Below are 6,350 nucleotides of genomic sequence, written 5' to 3'. Positions count from 1 at the left end.
AAAGCATCAAGGGGTATGAGCAGAAAGCACGGACCGGGTACTGAATTTGGATGATCAGCCATGATCGCATTGAATGGTGGAGCAGGCTCGAGGGGCGGAATGGCCTACTCCTGCTCCTATCTTCTATGTTTCTATGTTAAATCTCAAATATTGCTCAAATGCTTCAAAATGTGAATATGACAGTAAATGTGTTTAAATACAGTGGGGGATTTAAATCAGATTCGGTGCCAGTGGATTCCAAGGCGATCTTCCCTGTATGATAACTACTTCTCTTTTGACTCCACTCATTTCCTCCAAATCAAAGGTGTTGCTATGGGTACCCGCATGGGTCCTAGCTATGCCTGCCTTTTCGTAAGAGATGTGGAACACTCTTTGTTCCAGTCTTACTCGGGTCCTCTCCCTCACCTCCTTTTCCGGTACATTGATGACAGTATTGGTGCCGTTTCTTGCTCTCGCCCTGAACTAGACATTGTCATTCACTTTGCCTCCAATTTCCACCCTTCCCTCACCTTCACATGGTCCATCTCCGAATCTTCCCTTCCCTTCCTCGACTTCTCGGTCTCCATCTCTGGGGATAGGTTATTGACCAAAATTCACTACAAGCCCACTGACTCCCACAGCTACCTGGACTACACTTCCTCCTCACCCCGCCTCCTGTAAGGACTCTATTCCATTCTCCCAGTTTCTCCATCTCCGCCGCATCTGCACCGGTGATGCCGCCTTCCACACCAGTACTTCCGACATGTCTTCCTTTTTCTGCAACCGAAGAATCCCCTCTACCGTGGTTGACACGGCCCTCGACCGTGTCCATTCTATCTCCTGCACTTCTGCCCTCACCCCTGCCCCTCACTCCCGGAACCATGATAGGGTTCCCCTTGTCCTCACCTTTCAACCCACCAGCCTCCACATTCAACGGATCATCCTCCACCACTTCTGCCACCTCCAACGTGATCCCACCACCAAACACATCTTCCCCTCACCTCCCCTTTCAGCATTCCTAGGGACCGCTCCCTCCGTGCTACCCTAGTCCACTCCTCCATCACTCCCAACACCCCTTCCCCTTCACCCGGCAGCTTCCCGTGCAAGTGCAGGAGATGCAATACCTGCCCTTATACCTCCCTCCTTCCCACTGTCCAGGTCCCCAAACACCCCTTTCAGGTGAAACAGCGATTTCCTTGTACTTCTTGCAATCTAGTATACTGTATTTGCTGCTCATGATATGGCCTCCTCTACATTGGGGAGACCAGATGCAGATTGGGTGACTGCTCTGCGGAACACCTCTGTTCAGTCCATAAGGATGACCCCGAACTTCCGGTCGCCTGTCATTGTAATTCACCGCTCCATTCCCACTCAGACCTCACCGTCCTCGGCCTCTTGCATTGTTCCAAGGAAGCTCAGCATAAGATCGAGGAATAGCACCTCATCTTCCGATTAGGCACTTTACAGCCTTCCAGACTCAACATAGAGTTCAAAAGTTTCAGATTATAACCTCGGCCCCAATTACATTTTTACTTATATTTGTTATCCACACCTTTATTTCTGCCCTCCGCCCTTTTTTTCTCTCCCACATGCCAGTTGTCTCCCATTCTGCCAGCGCATTGCACACCTAATCTAGAGCCATCTTTTTTCTCCACTACTCCTATCATCATCTCGTCTGGTTTTGAATATCTCCTAATGTCTCTTCACTTCTCTTTTGTTCGCTCCCAGCCTGGCATTTTAATCTTTCATTTCCTCTACTTTTTCAGTCTTCGCAAAGTGTTTCGACCTGAAACGTTGACTGTAATTCTCTCTCCACGGATGTTGTCTGGCCTGCTGAGTTTTTCCAGCATTTTCTGTTGAGATCTTCTGTGGTTGTCTTGCTTCCCTCTCCCCTTCCTCACACACGCAGCCGGTTTTTAAACCTTGTTTTAAACCTGCTGCCCTGCTGGGCCAGTGCATTTCGCAGTCTCACAACCCTTTCTAAAAATACACTTTCACTGCATGACTTCTCTGTTTCTTAGATATTAATCACCTTGAGGTGCAATGCTGGCGTTTGTGACGTCAAATTTAAAGGCGGCCAATTGCAAACACGTTGGGGTCAAATTTTCTTTTGCACAGAATTGAACCTGAATCTTTCAAGATGGAATATTGTATTTGCTGCATCACAATAAACAATATCTTGTTATAAATGTCGGCTCATTTGTTCCCCAGTGTCAGAGGAAGAATTGTCTGATCCCCTCCTATATTTCATATAAGACACAATCATAGGGTAATCATTCAGAATCACCTCACAGTTTGACACTGAGATAAATTAAGCGGGAGTTACAGACAGCAATGGAACACATGGCGGAATGGACAAGAGAGTTGGAGAAATAAACAACGGCCTGAGAGTCCAGAAGACAGTGACCGGTAGCTGATAGATATCAATGAGTGGAGGCAAGGAATTGTTTTGGGATTTGGCCCCGTGGCTTACCTGGTCAAAACATCTGTCTAGAAAAGAGAAGATTCTGGTTTTGGATCCCAGCGGGGCCTTTTTATAATTAATCTCTAGGGGTGAGCTGCTTCCCGTGTGAAAAGGCTAAAATTCTTTTAAATATAACTGCGGCTGCACTAGTTCCCATTCTGGATCAAGGCTCCAATCGCTGAAGGGCCTGGGTCGAATTTCGCCACTACCTAATTTCTGGCGGTGCTGATTTTGGACTCTTCACCAAAAATCCATCTTTTCTAAGCAGTGCCGTGTGTTACTTTGTGGTGGTCAGAGCAGAGCTCCAGTAGTTGATGTGTGGCCCCGTTATCATATCGCGGTTAGTACTCTGCGCTGTGGCCGCAGCAACCGCGGTCCGAATCCGAGTCATGGCACAGATTTCTCTTCCTTCCACAATCAATGGCCCTCCTTTACTTTCCTCCTTCAATTTCATTGTAACTTTCCTGCTAACATTCACTTTCGCCTACTTAAACCGTTAAATGTGCTCTGCTCCCACCGCTGTTCCTGGGGCACATGTCCCATTCGCCCCAATCTGAGTTGAGCTTGGAAACCAGTCGATACATTTAGACCCCCGGGACCTCTCGACAGACAAGCTCTGCGACAGCAGGGCCGGCCTTTGGCACCAAAGCAGCCCGATTGTACAAGAACATTCCTTGGGAAATGAAGTACACTGGGAAGGCTAACTGGAGAACTGGGATTGTTCACCTGGTAGTTGCCGCTTTTCCCTAAACAGTTGATGAGCGTGAGCGACGGGAAGCGCTACATAGCTGCGGATGAAGGGTGAAATGTGCAATTTTGGCAAACCGGTTATCAAAAAGTAAAATGGAGGCTCAGGATTTATCAAGGAGAGTAAGGGACGCGCCGGATATAATAGACAGGGGAAGGGACGCTCCGGATATACCAAACTGTTTAAGGGACGTTCCGGATTTACCAGACAGTGTAAGGGACGCTCCGGATGTACCAGACAGTTTCAGGAACGCTCCGAATTTGCCATACATGGTAAGGGACGCTCCTGTTTTACCAGACAGGGTAAGGGACACTAGGGATATACCAGACAGGTTGAGGCACGGTCTAGGTGTACCAAACAGGGTAAGGGACGCTCGGGATATATCTCACAGGGTAAAGGACGCTCCGGGTGTACCAAACTGGGTAATGTACGCTCCCGATGTACCAGACAGTGTAAGGGCCGCTCCGGATGTTTCAGATAGGGTGAGGGACGCTCCCGATTTACCAGACAGGGTAAAGGACCCTCCGGACGTATCAAACAGGGTAAGGGATGCTCAATAGGTTCTGGAGCGGGCAAGGGAGGCTCAGGGCCTATCAGACAGAATAAGGGACGCTCAAGAGTATCAGAGAGGCTGATGGATGCAGAGTTATTACTTTTTAAACCTCACATTCTCTAAGTATCAATAAAAGCAAAAGTTGAATCCGAATGTAACAGATGGTCTGCCGTGTCCCACGTGGGGGCAATGAGAAGGCAGAATGGGGCCGGACTGGACATTTGAAGCGCTCAGAAATACATCTAAAACTGACACAGATTCCCCCACTCAATACAAGAATAAATAATGCAGATACAGCTAAACATATTTGTAACGAACAGAAGTGCAAATGCATTTACATCTAACACAACAGCAACTCACAAATACATTTGTATCTCATATGGATACACACAAATATACTTACAACCATCACCAGTGATTGTTTGATAAAAAAATACTTTAATTGTTTGTCTTTAAAGCCATGATATTTACATGACAGTTTGCGTTGACCTTCCTCCTAAGCCGCTGGAGATTGATGGAGAATTGTTTGGGTCCTGATCAATCATTTCTTAGGCAGATTAGAACAAGTTTTGAGCGCAAGTCCAATATTAGAAGTCGACGTTAAAAAGAGGCTCACCTTTCGTAAATTTCAATCTACAATCCACAAAGCGAGATTCATAACCGTAGACTAAAGAATCACTCTGTCTAGAATAGAGGCCCAATGAACTGGTTATCAAACGTAAAATCAAATGGATTTGTCAGGTATTGTCCATTGCATTTTGACTGAGATGTGTGCCCGCAGTTCCATTCCGGTTCCAAGCCCTCTTTTTACTGTCGATGGAATGTGCTTGGAGAAGTGTTAGAATCGCAGTATAGCACTTCCCACTGTCGCTTCCTCTAAATCTCTGTCCAGGATTTCCACCAGTGCATGGTTCATCAACCTGAGCTACTGTTTAATTTGTTCTCGGCATTAGCTGTGCTGATCCTTTAACTTGTCCCACTACACGGCCTCTACAAATTTGTCGATTGCACCTCGAGGGCACTTTTCATACGTAAGCCTGCAACATCTGCCAGAGAGAGATTCAATTTCAGCGGTTCTAAAACAATGAGTCGATCGATATCAAACTCGACATCCTCACCTACACGCTGCAGATGCAAACCTCTGCGCCCCTCTGCTTCAGTGATTTCTTGTTTCGCAGCGATGGGCAGCTCATGCTCTCTGAGGCTGCAATCGCAGCTTTCCACCGGCAGCGGGCGCTTGGTGAGAGCGGGACCGGTCAGACGGCCTGAACTTCACTGCTGTCCTGACCACACTCACTCCGGGAGCTGGGGACCAGCACACCAACTCATGGGTTTGTTGCCACATCTGAAATGCGGCTCCGAACTGTTGCTATTGACCGAGGCAGCGCTGCAGGATTCTGTAATGATCTCTCACACAGTCGGTGTCTCTGTAGAGTTTGAGTGTGTACAGAACTGTATAGAGAAAAGGAGAATACCCCGTGGCTGTTAATGTATTTTATTAATCTCTACCTGCAAAACATGATTGAACCAGGGACCTGTTGTACTTTAGACGGAAGTGATAACCGCTGCACTTTGGAAACTGCTGCTCATTAAATAATTAGAGTAACAGCTCAGAACAGCAATTAAATCTACAAATACTCTTACCCTGCGATACGGATTCCATTCCACGTCGAGGAGTTAACTTTAAGAAAACTGTTTATTCTATTACATACATCTCATTAGACTGTGTGAGAAGTTTGCTGTAATCGTCATTAATCAACCGGTAACTCACATGTTTAACGAATCATGGGCAAAACTTTAAAACGTTTCTTTGTTTTGCATGTGACGAATTTTCATCGGTTCTCATTTTGCAGACTGTATTTTAGGAGTTGGGTAAAAATGTTCAGTACTTATGACACCAGGATCTGGTGCAGCCTTTGGTAAATTCACCAGCTCGCGAACACATGAGAGTAACTCCTGCTTCACTCCTTCATATTAACCAGCCAATGCGCCTCAATTAAACAACATTGCACCCCCGCACGATTAGACAACCTGAATTGTGCAAGTAAATGAGCACGGATAACGAACACCAATTAAGCGCAGCTCTAGTGGCGCAATCGGTTAGCGCGCGGTACTTATAAAGCAGTGCAGGCTCGGAGAAATGCCGAGGTTGTGAGTTCGAGTCTCGCTTAGAACAGCCAATGCTTTTGCTGTGCGCTATTTCGACCGGAGCAGAAGGTACAATTGTTTTTTCCGCTAACTATATACTTATTAGCTGTTCCACGTGGGCTCTTATGTTCCTCAGGCCCACTGTGTTCCAATAACGGATGGAAGTTTTAAAGGAGCCCTTCAGTGTTACTTATTGACAGGAGGGAAGGTGGGGCCAGTTTTAACTGTTAAACCAGCAACTATCAGGCAAAGACTAATGTGCAGGAAATAAATTCGATTTCAAAGCAGTGGCTAAGTCTTTGGCACAAGCGAGAAGATGTGTAAACTCACGAGTTATCTGTACAGGTTTCCGATATCACGTTGAACACAAACAACGATTCACCTGAACATGATGTTGAGAATTACAAGGACGGAAGTTACGTACAGACAATCGCCCAAACACCATATCAACAATTAGG

General features: G+C 46.5%; 1 non-coding gene across 1 annotated transcript; it reads left to right on the top strand.

The window, feature by feature from the left end:
* The first annotated feature begins 5,825 nt into the window (after positions 1-5,825).
* Positions 5,826-5,920, top strand: trnai-uau (transfer RNA isoleucine (anticodon UAU)). The gene is made up of 2 exons: positions 5,826-5,863; positions 5,885-5,920. It is a non-coding gene; the product is annotated as a tRNA-Ile (tRNA).
* The last annotated feature ends 430 nt before the right edge of the window (positions 5,921-6,350 follow it).

This window comes from Somniosus microcephalus, unplaced genomic scaffold (genome assembly GCF_052327205.1).
Source record: "Somniosus microcephalus isolate GS21.2 unplaced genomic scaffold, FLI_Smic_1.0 unresolved_chr1, whole genome shotgun sequence".
Taxonomy (NCBI): Eukaryota; Metazoa; Chordata; class Chondrichthyes; order Squaliformes; family Somniosidae; genus Somniosus; species Somniosus microcephalus.
The sequence above is the reverse complement of the archived record's forward strand: the minus strand, read 5'-3'. Positions and strand labels throughout refer to the sequence as shown.